This window comes from Salvelinus fontinalis, chromosome 3 (assembly GCF_029448725.1).
Source record: "Salvelinus fontinalis isolate EN_2023a chromosome 3, ASM2944872v1, whole genome shotgun sequence".
Lineage (NCBI taxonomy): Eukaryota > Metazoa > Chordata > Actinopteri > Salmoniformes > Salmonidae > Salvelinus > Salvelinus fontinalis.
The window spans coordinates 28254800-28277008 of record NC_074667.1 but is presented as its reverse complement, the minus strand read 5'-3'; the positions used below and the strand labels follow the sequence as shown (position 1 = coordinate 28277008).

The window sequence follows — 22209 nt, the reverse complement described above, 5'->3', positions numbered from 1 at the left end:
CCAAATGTTGCACTGTCCCTTTAAGTATGGATTGGTAGCTGTTATAAAGTATCTGGCTCTCAATGTGTCTCTGTAGCAGTGGAGGCTGCTGAGGGGAGGACAGCTCATAATAATGACTGGAACGAAGAGGATAGAATGGCATCTAACCATGTGTTTGATGTATTTGATACCATTCCAACAAATCCACTCCAGCCATTACCATGAGCCCGTTCTCCCCAGTTAAGGTGCCACCAACCTCCTGTGCTCTGTAGCCTCATCAAGGCATGGCTCTCTCCTCCAGGCCACAACACATCTGACTGCCCTTCAATGCCCAGATCCTCAACAGAGGGGACCCTGTGCTCCCCTTCACTGTACTCCTCAGCTGCCAGGGAAGGGCACGTCCTGCAAGGGAAACATAATTATAACGTTACCACAATACAACAGAGAAGGACACTTCCTACAAAAGGGAAACATCCATACAATGTTACCCCAGTACAAATAGAAATAATGTTGGGCAGAGTGTTATTGGATCTGTTTCTATTCTGCTCCCTTTTCCTTTTTTTAAACATCTGTCTTTAGATCAGCCTGGAGGACACGACTGCAGTGTCACAATATTTATTTTTGTTTTCCTCCAGCCTATCACGAATGTCTAGTGTATACCCCCTCTCCCTGGACAACAAACCCTTTCATGTTCAAGCCCTCTCCGTGTTCCAAAGCTTCCTTTCCAGCCACTAACAACAGCCAGTAGGTCTAAACTGGGCTTCGAGCCAGTCTCAAGGCTCTTATCCCTATTCACTTTCATACTGTACAGAGAACAGTGGCACCTGTTCACATCACAGGAGAAAAGCCTGTATGTCTCCCCAGAACACTGGTCCCAGATCACATCAAAAAGCAGCAGAACAGCAGGGAGTAGGGTTCTGCTGTGCTTTTGATGGTCTGGCTGGCTCACACAGAGTTAATCTGCGTTTGACTGACACACAAAACAAAACACAGAGATCACTGCTTTGAAGTTTGAACAGCTGGCATGTATTGTAGATTAGAGCACTAATGGAACAAACAGAGTGCTCCCACTGAAGCACACACACAAAAGGCACCAGCAGGGTCAATCTCAGGTTATTTCTCAGTCAACTATCTCTTTAGAACATATGGACACACCCATTCCTTCCTTGGCGGGCGAGTTTACCCAACACAAGCAATCTGGCAGCAGAGAGAGGCATCTGTTCCCTCAGTGACTCAATGACACACACACACGCACACACGGAAATTACAACAGAAGCTGTGCCCAATCAACACTATCTTATAATGCCATAATTAGTATACAATTAGCACAGGGAGAGTGGTTTTAATTCTCTATTATGGCAAATAGTCTTTTGGATTAAATTGTCCTACTTAGATCAAGATACTGGTTGATTACAGTAAAGGCTGACTAATTAACTGGCGCACATTGTGTTTGCAGGAGAGGACAGTGGAAAGAAATTAGGCTCTCTGTGTGCTGCTGACTGAAGCTCCCAACGGGACCAGAAGGTCTCGTACCACAATCAGAACAGAAGGAATCCCTGCAGCATATGACCCATAGAAAACAACATTAAACTGTCTGTGTACCCTATCCTTCTTTATCCCATTCCTGGTGGTGCTGAGTGGGGCACATGGAAGGTTTTATGGTGACAACTGAAGACTGTACTTACTGTGTGACTTCTTAGTACCTGCTCAGAAAATCTCAAGTGCCTACATGTTGACGACCTGAGATGTATGGTAACATGTAGAGCCCACATATCTGGCTTGATCTAGGTATACACTCCATAAGCGTGTCATTTATGACACTAAGTGCTCTACTTTAATAAACCTTACACAATGGTAAATCTTAGCACTGGCGGTAGTGTTATAGGTTCGGGGCGGTGTCAGAAATATTTGAGCCATTTTCACAATAGGAATTATGGGCGCAGTAGCTGGTGGTGGCACAAAAGGGCTGGGTTTTGATGAATAAACAAGTTGTGGGTGTGTTGAGGCTTAGCCCCTTCTTAGGGCTAGACCCCTTTTTTCTCCACTTCTGTCTGAATGACGTGCCTAAAGTAAACTGTCTGTAGCTCAGGCCCTGACGCCAGGATATGCATATAGTTGGTACCATTGGAAAGAAAACACTTTGAAGTTTGTAGAAATGTTAAAATAATGTAGGAGAATATAACACAATAGATATGGTAGGAGAAAATCCAAAGAAAACCAACCGTAATAAAACATTTTTTTTTGAGAAACCATCCTCTTAGAAATGCAAGAGTAAGGTCATTGCTCCCTGGAGGAAATTCCTATGGCTTCCACAGGGTGTCAGCAGTCTATGTTCAAGGTTTCAGGCTTGTAACTTCAAAAACGAATAAGAAATATCAGTTTTAGTACAGGGACACAGTCTTGTAAATTTGTGTTTGCGTGCGCCATGAAGACATTACGCACCTGCTAAAATCGGTTTCCTATTGAACATACTTCTTTCCCGGAATAAATATTATAGTTTGATTACCTTTTAGGGTATCTGAGGAGTAAATGGAAACGTATTTTGACTTGTTGAAACAAAGTTAAGGGGTAGATTTTCAGATTCCTTTCTCTGCATGTTGAACGAGTAGATTACTCAAATCGACGGTGCCAACTAAACTGACTTTTTGGGATATAAAGAAGGATTTTTAACAAAACGACACTACATGTTATAGCTGGGACCCTTTGGATGACAAATCAGAGGAAGATTTTTAAAAAGTAAAGGGAATATTTAATCGATATTTGTCGGTGGAAAAAATATTTTGATGTGGGGCGCCGTCCTCAAACAATCCCATGGCATGTTTTCGCTGTAATAGCTACTGTAAATTGGACAGTGCAGTTAGATTAACAAGAATTTAAGCTTTCAGCCGATGTAAGACACTTATATGTACATAAATGTTTAAAATCCATAATATTTATGATTATTTATTTGAATTGCGCATCCTCCAGTTTCACCGGAAGTTGTCCCGCTAGCGGGACACCGACCCATAAAAACGTGCTCCATGGCTAAATATCTGGTTTCTACAAGTTGTGTATTGACTGTCTTTTATGTATTGCGTTGTCATCAACTCCAGTTCGAATGTTAGTCCGTTATAGCCTAGTTCGTTAACTAGCCTGACCCATATTTGCAAAATATTTTTGAACATGTTTGCAGTCCACATTGCATGGCTTCAATATGGAAATACAATGTTAAACATAGACTACAGTATTCACCTTGATATAGGGGCTAGGCCTTCTGTAAATAGCAGTCTGTACATGGATATGCAAAACGTACTCAATAAGCAAGATTAAATTCACTAGGCTATTGATAAGGCCTAAAAAGACATGCGTTCTCATTATAAAACCAATTAAACCAAAAAATCGATCTGTTTTTTAAACTAACAACAATATTTCTCAATAGAATCAGGTCAGAACTTGATCTTAACTTGATTGCTCTTTGTCGCAGAGAATTTTCCTGCTGCTTCAGGAAATTCAAATGAGCCTCGAGTCTTGAGTCCCTGAAAGAGAAGTTCTCTTTCTCTCCATGCAGTGGCAGTCGAGTCATTGGGATCCGTGCTTGCTATCAAAATAAAAGTCTCTCTCGCTCGCTCAAACGCTAGGTCTAGGTCCTATTACTGCAACATTAAAATGTACAAAAATGGATCTGAAATGCAGCCATACACATTAACAACCGTCGTTTTAAAAATACAAGTTAGATATTGGTCTAGGCTACGACATACAAGTGTCAAGTGTATCAAAATTCAATCGTGGCCTAGGTTGGTCTAGTGGTTAGTCAGCGTGGGTTTCATTCCGGCCCACACCCTTCTGGCACAATTAACTCAGTCCCCCCAATTGACTTGAATCATTTACCCATTTAAAATATGGACAGTCTATGGATTTAACCCCCGGTCTTGATAAGAAATGACCATACCAGACACTTTTGGATAACATAAATAGGAAACAAATAAATGAATAACAATAAGCTACGCCAACAGCTTCTGTTCATACAAAGTGTCTGATAAATTGCCACAGTGGATTTCAAGTGGTAAACGATGAAACACTTTATTTATATTGTACAGAATGCTTGCCATATAGATAAATCGCCCTTATTCTGTTCAAAAGGGACTAAGTTGTTCCGATTACAATACTAACCAGAGGATGAACATATCTTGAAAGACTTTGGTTGCAAGCAGGACTAACGTTAAGGTAACACTGACATCTTTTAGGAAGCGGTAATGAGGTGAACAATAATGATTGCAATTGAGATCAGCTGTGCGGGTGAATTTAGCACGCACAGTTTAACGATCAGATGTAGATAATCTTGTTCCATTGATGGTTTCAATAGGCGCCTTGTTATTTGATTATATTCCAGTAGGCTGCATTCTGTAGGACATTGTTAGCCTATCCATTGTTACATAACGAAAGGTGTGAAAAACGATAACAGGCTAGCCTACTGTTTGTGTTTCCCTGGCTGAGTTGATGAGCTGATTTGTGCCATCAGTTGATTGACAGATGTAGGCCTAATGTAGTACGATAAACTTTCCTCCAGTGTGAATGCTCGCCCATGTTTTATAGTTAGACTACGTATAATTTGTCAATGTAGTTATGGGCTTTGGTGTGGATTGAAAGCCTGTATTGTGTGGCTTTAATATTTATAAAGTAATATTTATATTTGTAAAGCTGTCAAGATGTTTATGCACTTGAGCCTATCCAAAGACGATTTCGTTGAGCTGAGACATTTTTCTTTGACGTGTAAATTATTAGACTATTCGTTTCACTTCTTGGAAACATTTAAATAAACGCAATGAACTTGTGGTACTAATGTGGCTTAGGCTGGTCACTAAATCGCCCAGCACTCATGAGGCTCGGAGCCAGGGGGCGCACTATTTAGACCACTGCGTCACGGCAGTTCACAATGCTCAAGCAAGGACTAAGAATACTATGAATACTGATGATCCAAACCATAGCCCTGACCTTAAGCACTGAATGCCTAAACTGTTAACCTTCGAGTGGTTTCTGTTTTTACCCTGTAACCACGCGGAATTAATGCATCAAAAATAGACGTTCTTTCATGAGTCAAAGAGCAGTGGGACAGATTTGAACCCATGTCGACGCTGGCATATGTGTGCTGGGGTCAGTGGCTGTAACCGCAAGATCGCTAAGGCACTAAGGCAACCAAAGTAAAGTAACGTATTGCTTGCCTTCAACACATAATAAAACAATTGATACAAAAATAAAACAGATTTTCCCTCACTAAAAATACACCTACCCCCTGCAAATAAGAATTCACACGAGATACGCTGTAGTCTGCATGTAGCCTATGTCACAGTATAAACTTTACGTCGTCCCCTCGCCCCGACACGGGCGCGAACCAGGGAACCTCTGCACACATCAACAACGGTCGCCCACGAAGCACGGTCGTTACCCATCGCTCCACAAAGGCCGCGGCCCTTGCAGAGCAAGGGGCAACACTACTTAAGTCTCAGAGCAAGTGACGTAACTGATTGAAATGCTACTAGCGCGTACCCGCTAACTAGCTAGCCATTTCACATCCGTTACACTCACCCCCCTTTCAACCTCCTCCTTTTCCGCAGCAACCAGTGATCCGGGTCAACAGCATCAATGTCACAGTATAAACTTTACGTCGTCCCCTCGCCCAGACACGGGCGCGAACCAGGGAACCTCTGCACACATCAACAACGGTCGCCCACGAAGCACGGTCGTTACCCATCGCTCCACAAAGGCCGTGTCCCTTGCAGAGCAAGGGGCAACACTACTTAAGTCTCAGAGCAAGTGACGTAACTGATTGAAATGCTACTAGCGCGTACCCGCTAACTAGCTAGCCATTTCACATCCGTTACACCTACATAAGGTACAATGTAGCTACAGTACTGCAATGAATACAAACATCGCTTCCAGCTGCCCCCTGGCTGTGATTCTAAATATTTCTTCAGATATTAAAATCCTCTTGCTGCAGGATTACCTCCTGCGACGAAAAGGGTCAAATTAAGATCTGACATCTGTAGGCCTAACGGCTCTTCGGCAGGAGGCATGTATGTTTGTCCTATCATTGAATATAGTTTATTAAATATTATACACTGTGTGGTTCAAGCCCTAAATGTTGATTGGCTGAAAGCCGTGGTATATCAGATCGTATACCATGGGTATGACAAAACATTTATTTTCACAGATCTAATTATGTCGGTAACCAGTTTATAATAGCAATAAGGCACCTCGGGGTTTGTGGTATATTGCCAATAAACCACGGCTAAGGGCTGTATCGAAGCACTCGCTGTTGCATCGTGCGTAAGAAAAGCCCTTAGCCGTGGTATATCGGCCAAATAGGCCTAGTTATAACAAACATGTAGCCAATCAGCATTTTTTTAAATTGGATTTAACATGGAAACATTTGTCAACACACGTGTTCGAGCCATGGACAATTGGACATTGCCCAAACATTATAATAAGAATAGCCTACCATCGCTGTTGATATGGCCTGTGAGTTACTTTGCCACGTGAAAGGTAAACAAACAAACAGGAAAATAGTCTAGGCTACGAGCAGATTCCACACCACGGACAGCCATCGGTATTCCCCCGACTAGACAGATCCAACAGATGAAAGTAGAAGATGCACATTTTTAAACAAAATGATCAAGGAAAAACAATAATCAGTCTATTGTAATAACTTGCAATATGCTCCTAAACAGACTTCCTACAGTCACTGACACCTTTCATTCAATGACTATTGCACATAGGCCTAATGAAGCCCAACTTTTCAAATAAGCTGCATGGACACATTGCTTTTTCTAAAACAATGTCCAATATTAAACTGGAATCAATCAATCAATCAAAAGTATTTATAAAGCCCTTCTAACATCAGCCGATATGTCACAAAGTGCAATACAGAAACCCAGCCTAAAACCCCAAACAGCAAGCAATGCAGATGTAGAAGCACGGGGCTAGGAAAAACTCCCATGAAAGGCAGGAACTTAGGAAGAAACCTAGAGAGGAACCAGGCTCTGAGGGGTGGCCAGTCCTCTTCTGGCTGTGCAGGGTGGAGATTATTACAGTACATGGCCAAGATGTTCAAACGTTCATAGATGACCAGAAGGGTCAAATAATAATAATTATCACAGTGGTTGTAGAGGGTGCAACAGGTCAGCAACTCAGGAGTAAATGTCAGTTGGCTTTTCATAGCCGATCATTCAGAGTTAGAGACAGCAGGTGCGGTAGAGAGAGAGAGAGTCGAAAACAGCAGGTAAGGGACAAGGTAGCACGTCCGGTGAACAGGTCAGGGTTCCATAGCCGCAGGCAGAACAGTTGAAACTGGAGCAGCAGCACGACCAGGTGGACTGGGGACAGCAAGGAGTCATCAGGCCAGGTAGTCCTGAGGCATGGTCCTAGGGCTCAGGTCCTCCGAGAGAAGATACTTAAATTCACACAGGACACCGGATAAGACAGGAGAAATACTCCAGATATAACAGACTGACCCTAGCCCCCCGACACATAAACTATTGCAGAATAATTACTGGAGGTTGAGACAGGAGGGGTCGGGAGACACTGTGGCCCCGTCCAACTATAACCCGGACAGGGCCAACCAGGCAGGATATAACCACACTCACTTTGCCAAAGCACAGCCCCCACACCACTAGAGGTATATCTTCAACTACCAACTTACCATCGTGAGACAAGGCCGAGTATAGCCCACAAAGATCTCCCCCACGGCACGAACCCGAGGGGGGCGCCAAACAGGACAGGAAGATCACGTCAGTGACTCAACCCACTCAAGTGACGCACCCCACCTAGGGACGGCATGGAAGAGCACCAGTAAGCCACTAACTCAGCCCCCGTAGTAAGGTTAGAGGCAGAGAATCCCAGTGGAGAGAGGGGAACCGGCCAGGCAGAGACAGTTTGTTGACTGTTTTGCTGCTCGTGATATTTTAATGAAACATTGGTTATAGGCTGCTGATTAGGGTATGCTGTGCCTCTGCTGGCAAAATGTATGCCATAACCAATTGCGTTACTGCCAAGACCAGCTTTTGATGAGTCTTAAATAGCACCATTAGCTCTGCTTGAAATTGGCAGATTGGCTCACATTTTTAAGGACACATCTCAAATATTTCCACCCCTCTCACCTCAGCGGAAGCGAGCTGATAAGACAGGTACATTCCGAACCCTGGCGCCAGTGTTGAAAAATAGCTAGCTTTTACAAGTCGAAATTGCCAAAGAGCGTGCATGTGACATCAGCACCACCTTAACGGCGGCCTAAAACAGAGGCCTCAATTTGAGCAGAAGTAATGTACTGTACTCACTGGAAGTCCTGAGCTGTGATCTCCCTGGCAGGTTTGTCTGGCTCCCCCAGGTTGGACAGGACGTGTAGAAACTTCTTATATGTCAGAGGTGGTTCCCCTTCCGTTGTCCTTCAATATCCTACAGTGGGGAGAGAGGGTGGGAGAGAGGGATATAGAGGGGGAGGTATGGAGAGGGGGGAGAGAGAGAGGTTAGAAGACAAGCAAGGAGGGTTTACAGTTGGAGACACAAAGACACACAAACGCACACAGATGACACACAAACACGCACACATACACAGCCAAGAAGGAAAGCAGGCATCGAAGTACTTTTCTTTCAAACACTCACCACTGTGACCCACCTCTTGACATCATAGAGTGTGTGTGCTACGGTGGCATGTATGTTGAGTCCCTGCTCCCTGGCCATGATGCGGTGCTGCTGGTCCAGCTGGGTGTTGTGGGGCTCTATCTCAGTGTCCATGCTGAGCTGGGTGATGCCCCACTGGGCCATCAGACGCATCTCTGTCCCCTGGTAGGGCCCCTGGAGCACATACAGCCTGGAACCCAGGGCCTGGAGGCTACGGTGGAAGGTAGAAGAACACATCAATATGTTTTCCAACCAATCTGTGCGGACCGACCACTCATTTTCCAGTGCTGTTGGTGCATCTTGTTGCTATTAACGTTTCTAGAGACCAACTAGTCCCTTTCATAACATATTGAGTTTCTTACAGATAAAGACAAGTACAGGCAAAGGACAATTCCAAACAATCAATTCATAGGTTATTACAGTGTAATTACCATGTAACCATATAATTTCTAAAATACCTGATAACGTTTAGCCTGGGTACCAGTCTGTTTTGCCATCATTCCACTCCTTGCAGCTCCTGTCATGCTAAACATCTTTGGCATATGACACAGAGTACAAGGCGTGGAATGTTAGCAAAACAGACTCGTACCCAGGCTAGGTAACTGTATGTGCTACTATAAACCCTGTATCAGGATACCCAAGTTAGCCCACTCATCTGCAGGAGGAATCTCCAGCGCACGGCCCCAGTGCGCATGTCCAGGATGAACACAGGGTACACACACGCTGATGACTCCAGGGCCCCCACCAGTGACAGGTTGTCATGGAGACGCAGGCCCTTCTGGAACAGGTGGATGATTCAGTGTTGGCTCAGGGTGTTATGGTTGGATCTGGTTGGCTTCTTATGCAAACACACAACAGTGTGTGTAGGCTCAGCGACAATCAAGCTCTTGATTGATATCTGTAGGAGAGGAGGTAGAGGAAAAGAGTTCAATACTAGCACTTTATTTTCAAGTTATCCGAATAAAAAGCCACGTGTAATAGAATAGATAAGAAAATGCCCCCAAAAAGGTAGGAGACCAACAGACTTTAGAAGTTAGAGTGGCAAAGAAAAAATGCTGTATTATTATAGAAGAATAAAGGGAACATTTTTGGCAAATCAAAGAGATGGGACATAACAATGACTAGTGCTCCAGAAAGTGGACATTTTCTTAATCTACAGTGCCTTCAGAAAGTATTCACACCCCTTTACATTTTCCACATTTTGTTGTGTTATCAAGTGGGATTAAAATGTTTTTTTATTTTTTAAATTTTATTTAATTGTATCCCCTTTTCTCCCCAATTTTCATGGTATCCAATCGCTAGTAATTACTATCTTGTCTCATCGCTACAACTCCCGTACGGGCTCGGGAGAGACAGTCGAAAGCCATGCGTCCTCCGAAGCACAACCCAACCAAGCCGCACTGCTTCTTAACACAGCGCGCCTCCAACCCGGAAGCCAGCCGCACCAATGTGTAGGAGGAAACACCGTGCACCCGCCCCTCTCGGTTAGCGTGCACTGCGCCCGGCCCGCCACAGGAGTCGCTGGAGCGCGATGAGACAAGGATATCCCTACCGGCCAAACCCTCCCTAACCCGGACGACGCTAAGCCAATTGTGCGTCGCCCCACGGACCTCCCGGTCGCGGCCGGCTGCGACAGAGCCTGGGCGCGAACCCAGAGACTCTGGTGGCGCAACTAGCTGGGATTAAAATGTATTTAATTGTATTTTTTTGTCAACCATCTACACAAAATACTCTGTAATGTCAAAGTGGAAGAAAAATTCTAACATTTGTAAAAAAAAATATATACAAATTATATATACACTACAGTTCAAAAGTTTGGGGTCACTTAGAAATGTCCTTGTTTTTGAAAGAAAAGCACATTTATTGTCCATTAAAATAACATCAAATTGATCAGAAATACAGTGTAGACATTGTTAATGTTGTAAATGACTATTGGAGCTGGAAACGGCTGATTCTTTATGGAATATCTACATAGGCGTACAGAGGCCCATTAACAGCAACCATCACGCCTGTGTTCCAATGGCACGTTGTGTTAGCTAATCCAGGTTTATCATTTTAAAAGGCTAATTGATCATTAGAAAACCCTTTTGAAATTATGTTGAAAACTGTTCTGATTATAGAAGCAATAAAACTGGCCTTCTTTAGACTAGTTGAGTATCTGGAGCATCAGCATTTGTGGGTTCGATTACAGGCTCAAAATGTCCAGAAACAAAGATCTTTCTTCTGAAACTCGTTAGTCTATTCTTTTTCTGAGAAATGAAGGCTATTCCATGCGAGAAATTGCCAAGAAACTGAAGATCTTGTGTACTACTCCCTTCATAGAACAGCACAAACTGGCTCTAACCAGAATAGAAAGAGAAGTGAGAGGCCCCGGTGCACAACTGAGCAAGAGGACAAGTACATTAGAGTGTCTAATTTTAGAAACAGACGCCTCACAAATCCTCAACTGGCAGCTTCATTAAATAGTACCAGCAAAACACCAGTCTCAACGTCAACAGTGAAGAGGCGACTCCGGGATGCAAAGATAAAGCCATATCTCAGACTGGCCAATAAAAATAAAAGATTAAGATGGGCAAAAGAACACAGAGAATGGACAGCATCCCAGAGTTGCCTCTTCGCTGTTGACGTTGAGACTAGTGTTTTGGGGGTACTATTTAATGAAGCTGCCAAATGTGGAAAAAGTCAACAGGTCTGAATACTTTCCGAATGCATTGTTTTCCTATTTTTTTTTGTGTGTGCCTGTTTTGCATGTTCTTTTGGCATTAATATGTGTCAAATCAGTTTGCAAACAACGTAAAAAATTATAATTATTGAGTTAATAAAGGGGTCTGCGTCCCTTTTTTGCTTTCTTGAGTAAGGCAGCTCCAAAATGCACGCGTTTCAGCCTAGCTGTCACGGCCGTCAACAGAAGAGGACCAAAGCGCAGCTGTCACGGCTGTCTAAGGGTGAGAGAGTGGACCAAGGCGCAGCGTGTGAAAAATACATCTTCTCTTTATTATTAAGAAGAAAAACTAAACAAAACAACAAATAGACGAACGTGAAGCTATATAAATGAACTAAGTGCACACATGCAACATAGAACATAGACACAGACAATTACCCACAAACACATGATGCCCATGGCTGCCTTAAATATGGCTCCCAATTAGAGACAATAAACCACAGCTGTCTCTAATTGAGAACCAATCTAGGCAGCCATCGACATACAAACACCTAGACAAGACATAACCCCATTAAACCTACAAACACCCTAGACAATACAAACACACACCAACTTCCCCATGTCACACCCTGACCTAACTAAAGTAATAATGAAAACAAAGATAACTAAGGCCAGGGTGTGACAGCAGCGTGGTGAGCGTACATATTCCTTTTATTTAGAAATGACGCCGACAAAAACAATAAACAATACAAAACAACCGTGAAGCTTAAGGGCTATGTGCCACAAACAAAGTTAACTTCCCACACAGAAAGGAGGGAAAGGGCTACCTAAGTATGGTTCCCAATCATAGACAACGATAGACAGCTGTCCCTGATTAAGAACGTACCAAAAACATAGAAATACAAAATCATAGAAAACAAAAACATAGAATGCCCACCCCAAATCACACCCTGACCAAACCAAATAGAGACATAAAAAGGCGCTCTAAGGTCAGGGTGTGACACTAGCTCAGTGCTTTCTGTGGTGGAGGGGCAGCCAGTGGAAAATACAGAGCGTAGGTGTTGGCAATCTTCTATAGTTGCGCTGTGATTGGCTCAGTGCTCTGTCACTCACAGGGACACTACGTCAATGTAAAATCTACAGGGTGAGCTATAACTTTGGAACCCCTTTGGGTGCTGCCATAGATATACATTAGAAGTGCCCATCCAAGAGGGCTCAAGGTCATTGGCCACTGATAAAATGACGTCAAATCACGTTATATCTACCGTAGCTTTGATTGGACTGATCATGTCAACATCATACCTTCAACATCTTAGCTTGCAAGCTAGACAAGAAGTCATCATCATGAATCACGTCGAGAATCTACTGGAAAATCCTTTTCAATCCTTGTCATATAAAGAGAAATAACAGATAAAACGTTTCGGTGCTCATAAACATTGGACATAAACATTACACAACAAGTTGGAAATCGCAAATTAAAAAATGAGTGGTTTGGTAGCGCTGCAAATCAATCACTATTTTGCTTCCCCTACCTGCTATTCAGTGGAGAGGGTGTGTGGTCCAGGTCTGGGTTTAAGGGTATTTTTTCCAAGCTTAAAAGGATAAACATTCACATGCAAAACCATTGGGCCAGAAAAGGTTGTATACATTGGCCATGCTGTCAATCCAGTATGACTTCTGCCGTGTTCAATACAACTGAAAACTCAGCACTGGGAAATCTCATACTTCAGTGAGTTCAATATAACTGGGAACTCACTGGGAAAATAAGTTTTGAACGGTCATCCAACTCGGAAATTAAAAGGCGGAAACTTGGGCCTCTTTCTAGGGCTCCGACCAGAAGATCACTGACATCATGATTCGATCCTGTTTATTTCAGAGACCCAGTTGCCTTGAAAGCACCAAAAATCCAGAGAATGCCAGACTTTGATGACAAAGTTTCATGACAAAATTTGACAACAAGAAGGGCCACCGCGCCACCTTCCTGTTCAAATGAGCACAGCACAACGGTCAGTCCAAAAATGTATTGTATGCTGCTGCATAAAAGATGTAAAATGCCAGGGAGGTATGTATACTGTAGCTAAGAAAGTAATACTCCATGCCTGTTGTGTAGGTAGCTGTTAGTAGCCCATGTGCCTCATCCTAATGATTTGGTCCCTTTCCCCCTGATAACAGCCTACTGTTCTGACTTGGTGGTGCACATGTCAAATCAAATCAAAGGTTATTTTCACATGCTCCGAATACAACAGGTGTAGACCTTACCGTGAATTTCTTACATAGAAGCCCTTAACCAACAATGCAGTTCAAGAAAGAGTTAAGAAAATATTTACTAAATAAACAAAAGTAAAAGAGTAAAATAAAATAAAAAGTAACACAATAAAAAATAACAATAACAAGGCTATATACTGTGGGTACCAGTACCGAGTCAATGTGCGGGGGTACAGGTTAGTCAAGTTATTTTGTGACTTGAATGATTGGAGTCTTTGACAATTTTTGGGGCCTTCGTCTGACACCGCCTAGTATACAGGTCCTGGATGATAGGAAGCTTGGCCCCAGTGATGTACTGGGCCGTACGCACTACACTGTGTGGCGCCTTACGGTCAGATGCCGAGCACTTGCCATACCAGGTGGTGATGCAACCGGTAAGGATGCTCCCGATGGTGCAGTTGAAGAACTTTTTGAGGATCTGGGGTCCCATCCCAAATCTTTTCAGTCTCCTGAGGGGGAAAAGGTTTTGTCGTGCCCTCTTCACGACTGTCTTGGTGTGTTTGGACCATGATAGTTTGTTGGTGATGCTGACACCAAGGAACTTGAAACTCTTGACCCACTCCACTACAGCCCTGTTGATGTTAAAATGGGGGCCTGTTCGGCCCGCCTTTTCCTGTAGTCCATGATCAGCTCCTTTGTCTTGCTCACATTGAGAGAGAGGTTGTTGTCCTGGCACCACACTGACAGATCTCTGACCTCCTCCCTATAGGCTGTCTCATCGTTGTCGATGATCAGGCCTACCACTGTTGTGTCGTCAGCAAACTAAATGATGGCGTTGTAGTCATGTTTGGCCACGCAGTCGTGGGTGAACAGGGAGTACAGGAGGGGACTAAGCACATACCCCTGAGGGGCCCGAGTGTTGAGGAACAGTGTGGCAGATGTGCTGTTGCCAACCCTTACCACCTGGGGTCGGCCTGTCAGGAAGTCCAGGATCCAGTTACAGAGGGAGGTGTTCAGTGCCATGGTCCTTAGCTGTGATGAGCTTTATGGGCACTATAGTGTGGAACGCTGAGCTGTAGTCAATGAACAGCATTATCACATAGGTGTACATTTTGTCCAGGTGGGAACGGGCAGTGTAGAGTGCGATTGAGATTGCATCATCTGTGGATACTTTGGGGCGGTATGCGAATTGGAGTGGGTATAGGGTTTCCGGGATGATGGTGTTGATGTGTGCCATGACCAGCCTTTCAAAGCACTTCATGGCTACTGACGTGAGTGCTACGAGGCAGTAATAATTTAAGCAGGTCACCTTCGCTTCCTTGGGCACAGGGTGGTCTGCTTGAAACATGTAGGTATTACAGACTTGGTCAGGGAGCAGTTGAAAATGTCAGTGAAGACACTTTCCAGTTGGTCCACGCATGCTTGAGTTCACGTCCTGGTAATCTATCTGGCCCTGCGGCTTGTGAATGTTGACCTCTTTAAAGGTCTTTCTCACATTGGCTACCCGAGAGCGTGATCCCACAGTCGTCTGGAACAGCTGGTGCTCTCATGCATGCTTCAGTGTTGCTTGCCTCGAAGCAAGCATAAAAGGCATTTAGCTCGTCTGGTAGGCTTGTGTCACTGGGCAGCTCGAGCCTGGGTTTCCCTTTGTAGTCTGTAATAGATTTCTAGCCCTGCCACATCCAACGACCATCAGAGCCGGTGTTGTAGGATTCAATCTTAGTCCTGTATTGACGCTTTGCCTGTTTGATGGTTCGTCTGAGGGCGTAGCGGGATTTCTTATATGCGTCCAGATTAGTGTCCCGCTCCTTGAATGCGGCAGCTCGAGCCTTTAGCTCGGTGCGAATGTTCCCTGTAATACATGGCTTCTGGTTGGGATATGTACGTACGGTCACTGTGGGGATGACGTCGTCGATGCCCTTATTGATGAAGCCGGTAACTGAGGTGGTATACTCTTCAATGCCAATGCCATTGGATGAATCCCGGAACATATTCCCGTCTCGAGACTTCTTTAATATTAGAAATCACACACCAGCTATTATTTACAAATAGACACACACACCCGTCCCCCGTCTTACCAGACATAGCTTCTCTGTCCTGCCGATGCATGGAATACCCAGCCAGCTCTATAGTATCCGTGGCGTCGTTCAGCCACAACTCAGTGAAACATAAGATATTACAGTTTTCATAATATTCATAATCGTAGATCCTCCATTTTATTTTCCAGTGATTTCACATTGGCCAATAGTACAGATGGTAGTGGAAGATGTATTCAAGAGTAACAAGTACCTTTGGTTGTCAGGGAAAATGTATGGAGTAAAAAGTACAATATTTTATTTAGAATGTAGTGAAGTACAAGTAAAAGTTGTCAAAAATATAAATGGTAAAGTAAAGTACTTTCAACCACTGATTTGTTTAATTGGACAGGCTCACAGTAACCTGCATTCCTATCATATATCCTCATATTTTCCACCAGGGGGAACAATTTCTCTAAAATGTCACAAGAGGACCCTTTTGGCCCTTGCTGCTTTGATATTCATTTACAGTCTATGACCCATTAGCATGACTAGAAAATTATGGTTGGAGGGAGACCTGAACACAAAAAAAGTAAACCAGGAACATGAGAAATATAGCCTAGGCTACTTGTTGACTGTTGTATGTATGTCAGGTAATATGAGAGCATACATGAGAAATCAGTCATGGCACCAAGATCAATATTAGGCCCATACCTTCTCATCATATTCAAAGACTGCAAGAGGGGATGGCAAATATTATTGCCAGTCTCTTGTGCAGAGTGAGAATATACAGTAGTCAGCCGAACGCATCATCACATGAGAGCCTAGATGAAACATGGATAGGCTAAATACAACTATATATTATTTCCATATTCTCTGAAGCAGACGAATCTGTTTCTCCCTTAATTAATTAGACAACACGCTATCCAATAGGCTTCCAGGAGCAAAGGAAAAGAGCGTGTCAGTCCCCTCCCCTTTGGCCACACACCTGACGTAAGTGATGGTGTCTGTTAAATGCATTTTTCTGTCGCCTAGATAACCTGCACTTGGTTCTGCTTTTTCAATAAATATACCTAATAGGCAACTCACGCGACTCCGGCAACCAAAGTAACTAAGTTTATTTCTGGAAGATAAAGAGAGTAGAGTCTAGCTGTCTTCAACCAGTGTCCCCCCGGTTCATCCGCAGAATGTGGCACATCTTCCACTGAGGTGGAATAGAAACGGTTCCAGGAAATCGATTACTTGTGCCACTGCTCACTTGGCAACTGAACGACGGGCTGCGAGGTTGCTTGTGAGTTTGGTTTGGAATAAGACCTAAATTGAAGAGCGACTAAAACGTTTAGGGGAGTTTAGGTTACTTATTGAAAGATTCTGCGAAAGGTGAGTATTTACTATTGATATACTGTTTCCGTTTTTCTTGTTGTAATTGTTTTATACTTAAAGTTTCTTGTTTTTTTGAATTCCCGATGAATTCCAGAAGGCTAAGCGCATTCTGAAACACAGATAGGCTACACTTTTCCACATCAGTTTATATTGATTTTCCATTTCACTACAAATTATTAGTGATAATGGGCTATAAAGGCCCACAGTTGACGTGTCACCATACCCATAAAACGGGAAATGGTTCGAATCGTTTTTCCACCATCCATTTTCACATAGGGGATTTGTTTTGTGTAGGCTTAACCTGGCGTGACGTTTTGATAACCATTTAAATCTCTCTTGGAAAGGTGACATCAATATATTCAGCTCTATTTATGCTCCAATTCGAAAATTACCGCTAGATTTTATGGGTATTATGACCCATACTGTGGTACTCTATAGGCCTATATTTTCTGTACTCAACAATACGCCAACTATTGGCAATTGCGTATGGGCTAGTCTTGTGTTGCCATACTGCCAAAATCACTTAGTTGTCATGCCTAGAGGTCTGGAGAATGTTGTATTGCAAAAACAGTTTAAATGGTCCTCTGGCTACCAGCTGCAAGATTTGATTGGATGGTACATTTCAACGTATGGGGTGGGGGGTGTCAGCTATGACATGACATCTTGAGTTTGAAAACATCTCCTTTTTGTTATTGAACTACAGTGAAGTAGATTTACACCTGGTAACAGAATTGCGGTAATGGAATTTCATCATGGATCCCTGAACTGTACTACATAGAACAGCATAATTATCAAATGAATGTCATTCTTTTCATGGAGATGTCTCCTAAATAGGTACACAACTGTAGAAATATGCAATATCCTCCTTTGCATATGTGGGTACTATTCTACACACTGGCTATTATTTTAATGAGCTCTGCCTCCAAACAAGACCAAATTTGTTTGGACCGAACCAACTCTGAACCAATCATAAATGTTTTATGTTTCACAAGTTTGGACATTACAGTAAAGTCGTTTAGTAGAGTACAGTACATTAGTGTGCTCAACTCAGTGTGCTCTACTGTGTACTGTAATGAATTATAGTTTACTGTACAGGACTGTACTGTATTGAGCTTTTTAAAAACTTTACTGTACTCTCCAAACTTGTGAAAAATAGGAGTCTGATTAGATTAGATCAGGAAGTTTAAATTAAAGCTTGTCCGGACCGTTCCAAAAAACGTCTGTGGACGTTGAAATCCAGGCCAGGGCGGACTGAACTAAGTTTAACTACTTTTCAACATCCATGGAGGTCCGGTGTCGGTCGGTTTCTCACTGGGTAAGGATGCTGGTTACAGTAAATGGAGGGCTCAATGGTAGGTGTCGGTAAGAGCTGGGAGAGTTGACATTACCTGGAGAGGGAGAGAGAAAGGGAGGGGTTGTCCAGACTGTTTTCACACTTGCTTTGACCACCAGACGACAGAAAGGGAAACATACAGTGCCTTCGGAAAGTACTCAGACCGCTTTACTTTTTCCCAGTTTTTGTTACGTTACAGCCTTATTCTAACTGTTTTTTTCCCCTCATCAATCTACACACAGTAGCCAATAATGACAAAGCTAAAACAGGTTTTTAGAAATTTTTGCACATTTTACAAAAAAAAAAAAACGGATCACATTTTTCATAGGTATTCAGAAACTTTACTCAGTACTTTGTTGAAGCAGCGATTACAGCCTTGAGTCTTTGTTATGACGCTACAAGCTTGGTACACCTGTATTTGGGGAGTTTGTCCCATTCTTCTGATTGGTGGAGTGCCTCAGAGACTGTTGTCCTTCTGGAAGGTTCTCCCATCCCCACCAATGGTCTCTCCCAGAGTGACCATTGGGTTCTTAGTCCCTGACCAAGGCCCTTCTCACCCGATTGCTCAGTTTGGTCGGGCGGCAAGCTCTAGGAAGTCTCGGTGGTTCCAAACTTCTTTCATTTAAGAATGATCGAGACCACTGTATTCCTGAGGACCTTCAATGCTGCAGAAATGTTTTGGTACCCTTCCCCAGATATGTGCCTTGACACAATCCTGTCTCGGAGCTCTATGTACAATTCCTTCGACCTCATGGTTTGGTTTTTACTCTGACATGCACTGTCAACTGTGGGACCGTATATAGACAGGTGTGTGCCTTCCCAAATCATGTCCAATCAATTGAATCTATATATTTGCACCCATCATCTCAGTGAACAAATCCATTGCTGAGGCCTAGACTAAAAGTCAATTTATGCTTGATTTGAAAATGTGGTTGGAGGCTCCAACCAGGAGGGTTGGAGGGTGTGATGCAATTGCGGGGCCTCCAGAAGCATGCGGAAGGCAAATCAAGCTCTGTACAGCTTCGCCATAAGTTTCCCAAATATTGTAACAATGCGGAGGGCTCTGCATAGCTCCTCATTGACATGATTGGTTGACGGTAGGTGGAAGCGGTACATCCTGTAGAAAACACACACTCACGTCCTTGACAACAGCTCTGCACTGCTCCGCGATGCGCAAGAAGTATGAAGGTCCTGACTACTGCTGAGGCCATATCACCGTAAATGCTGCATGGCCAATGCAGACGTAGGATTGGCCAAGCGTCCAGATGCACAATGCACTTCTCTTTCCAGAATACGCTTTTCCCGCCAATTTGTTGACTTTCATTGTTTCATTACTCCATTGTGTGAATTGTTGGTGTTTTGATTGTTAGTGTAAGAATATGTCGAAGATAAAAACACAACGCAGAGACTGAGGACGAGAGGTCAAAAGGATGAGACTTCAATAGAGTAATAATGATTTAAGGGAAAGTGTTTATTCTGTAATAGGGAATTATTGATCAATGGTTCAGAGAAATGGGAGGAATAGGTCTTCTGAAATAGGATACTTGTTATTTGGCCATTGGCTAGTTTTATTGCAAGGAATTCTAATTGGTCAACCACAAGCTAGGGCTGGGTTATAAAACTACATGCTGTCCCTTTGTTTGGGGGAGAGAATCACTGGAGAGAACCGCTGGAGAGCATCACTGAGGACAGGGGAGAATGACCATCTACCTCCCCGTATGATTTGTCTTCTTTGAAAAAAACTATTTTCCTCCCTCTGATTTCCTTTGGAGTTTGTTATTGAAGAATAAAATAAATTGCTAACATTAGTATATATCAATTCCCCATTACATACGGTACCAGTTAAAATGGTGCCAGAAGAAATGGCAGTAGTTTTACGGGCGCCCAACCAATTGTGCTATTATGTGGGGTTTTTTCACGTTATTTGTAACTTATTTTGTACATAATGTTTCTGCAACTGTATCTTACGGCAAAAAAATAGCTTCTAAATATCAGGACAGTGATCACTCACCTTGGATTAGACACAGTTTTTTTTCTTCAATAAGCTGGATGCACAGGACATACTCTGAACACCAGACAAGGCCAACATCCCAAGAGGAAGAGACGCAGGAACAGAGGACACCGGGCGGGATGCCTCGTTAGGATCTGCCGACGGTGAGTGGGAAAGCTGCCGTTACCGTCAATATTACTCGCCAACGTGCAATCATTGGACAATAAATTAGGCGAGGTACGATCACGAATATCTTACCAACGGGACATCCAAAATCTGTAATATCCTATGTTTCATGGAATCGTGGCTAAATGACGACATGGATATTCAGCTAGCGGGATATACGCTGCACCGGCAAGATGGAACAGCACACTCCGGTAAGACGAGGGGGGGCGGACTGTGCATATTTGTAAACAACAGCTGGTGCACGAAATCTAAGGAAGTCTCTAGATTTTGCTCGCCTGAAGTAGAGTATATTGTGATAAATTGCAAACCACACTACTTGCCTAGAGAGTTTTCAGCTATACTTTTTGTGCCTGTTAATTTACCACCACAGACAGATGCTGGCACTACGACCGCACTCACTCAGCTGTATAAGAAAATAAGCAAACAGGAAACCACTCACCCAAAGGCGGTGCTCCTAGTGGCCGGAGACTTTATTAATGCAGGGAAACTTAAATCAGTTCAACCTAATTTCTATCAACATGTTAAATGTGCAACCAGAGGGGAAAAATTATAGATCACCTGTACTCCACACACAGAGACGCGTACAAAGCTCTCCCTCGCCCTCCATTTGGTGAATCCGACCACAACTCTATCCTCCTGATTCCTGCTTACAAGCCAAAATTAAAGCAGGAAGCATCAGTGACTCGGTCTATAAAAAAAAGTGGTCAGATGAAGCAGATGCTAAACTACAGGACTGTTTTGCTATCACAGACTGGAGCATGTTCCAGGATTCTTCCGATGGCATTGAGGAGTACACTGGCTTTATCAATATGTGCCTCGGACGTCGTACATACCCCAACCAGAAGTCATGGATTACAGGTAACATTCGCACTAAGCTAAAGGCTAGAGCTGCCGCTTTCAAGGTGTGGGACTCTAACCCGGAAGCTTATAAGAAATCCTGCTATGCCCTGCGACGAACATTTTACATTACATTTACATTTTAGTCATTTAGCAGACGCTCTTATCCAGAGCGACTTACAGTAGAGTGCATACATTTTATTACATTTACATACTGAGACAAGGATATCCCTACAGGCCAAACCCTCCCTAACCCGGACGACGCTATGCCAATTGTGCGTCGCCCCACGGACCTCCCGGTTGCGGCCGGCTACGACAGAGCCTGGGCGCGAACCCAGAGACTCTGGTGGCGCAGCTAGCACTGCGATGCAGTGCCCTAGACCACTGCGCCACCCGAGAGGCACCATCAAACAGGTGAACCATCAAACAGGCAAAGCATCAATACAGGGCTAAGATTGAATCATACTACACCGGCTCCGATGCTCGCCTTATGTGGCAGGGCTTGCAGACTACAAAGTGAAGCACAGCTGTGAGCTACCCAGTGACACGAGCCTACCAGATGAGCTAAATCACTTCTATGCTCACTTCGAGGCAAGCAACACTAAGGCATGCATGAGAGCATCGGCTGTTCCGGACGACTATGTGATCATGCTCTCTGTAGCCGACGTAAGTAAGACCTTTAAAAAAGATCAACATTCACAAGGCTGTGGGGCCAGACGGATTACCAGGACGTGTGCTCCGGGCATGTGCTGACCAACTGGCAGGTGTCTTCACTGACATTTTCAACATGTCCCTGATTTGAGTCTGTAATACCAACATGTTTCAAGCAGACCACCATAGTCTCTGTGCCCAAGAACACCAAGGCAATCTGCCTAAATGACTACAGACCCGTAGCACTCACGTCCGTAGCCATGAGTGCTTTGAAAGGCTGATAATGGCTCACATCAGCACCATTATCCCAGTAACC

At 43.7% G+C, this 22209-nt stretch overlaps 1 protein-coding gene and 1 long non-coding RNA gene across 4 annotated transcripts in view; one reads left to right on the top strand and one right to left on the bottom strand.

The window, feature by feature from the left end:
• Positions 1–22209, top strand: part of LOC129843013 (DENN domain-containing protein 2D-like) — a 55911-nt gene that overhangs the window by 12795 nt on the left and 20907 nt on the right. Inside the window, exon 1 of one of the 2 annotated variants that reach the window (XM_055911747.1) lies at positions 16499–16893. The exons of the other annotated variant lie outside the window; for it this stretch is intronic. The gene's annotated coding sequence lies outside the window, so the exon portion shown is untranslated. Of the gene's footprint in view, positions 1–16498; positions 16894–22209 lie in introns of those variants that run through there. 2 annotated transcript variants of the gene reach the window in all.
• LOC129843037 (uncharacterized) lies at positions 8870–20794 on the bottom strand. Of its 2 annotated transcripts, none has more exons than XR_008757781.1 (3): positions 20478–20794; positions 20241–20374; positions 8870–9529 (listed from the first exon to the last, which is right to left on the bottom strand). It is a non-coding gene; the product is annotated as an uncharacterized LOC129843037 (long non-coding RNA). The 2 variants fall into 2 exon arrangements; XR_008757782.1 differs by lacking the exon at positions 8870–9529 and adding an exon at positions 16887–18284 and having other exon boundaries at positions 20478–20783.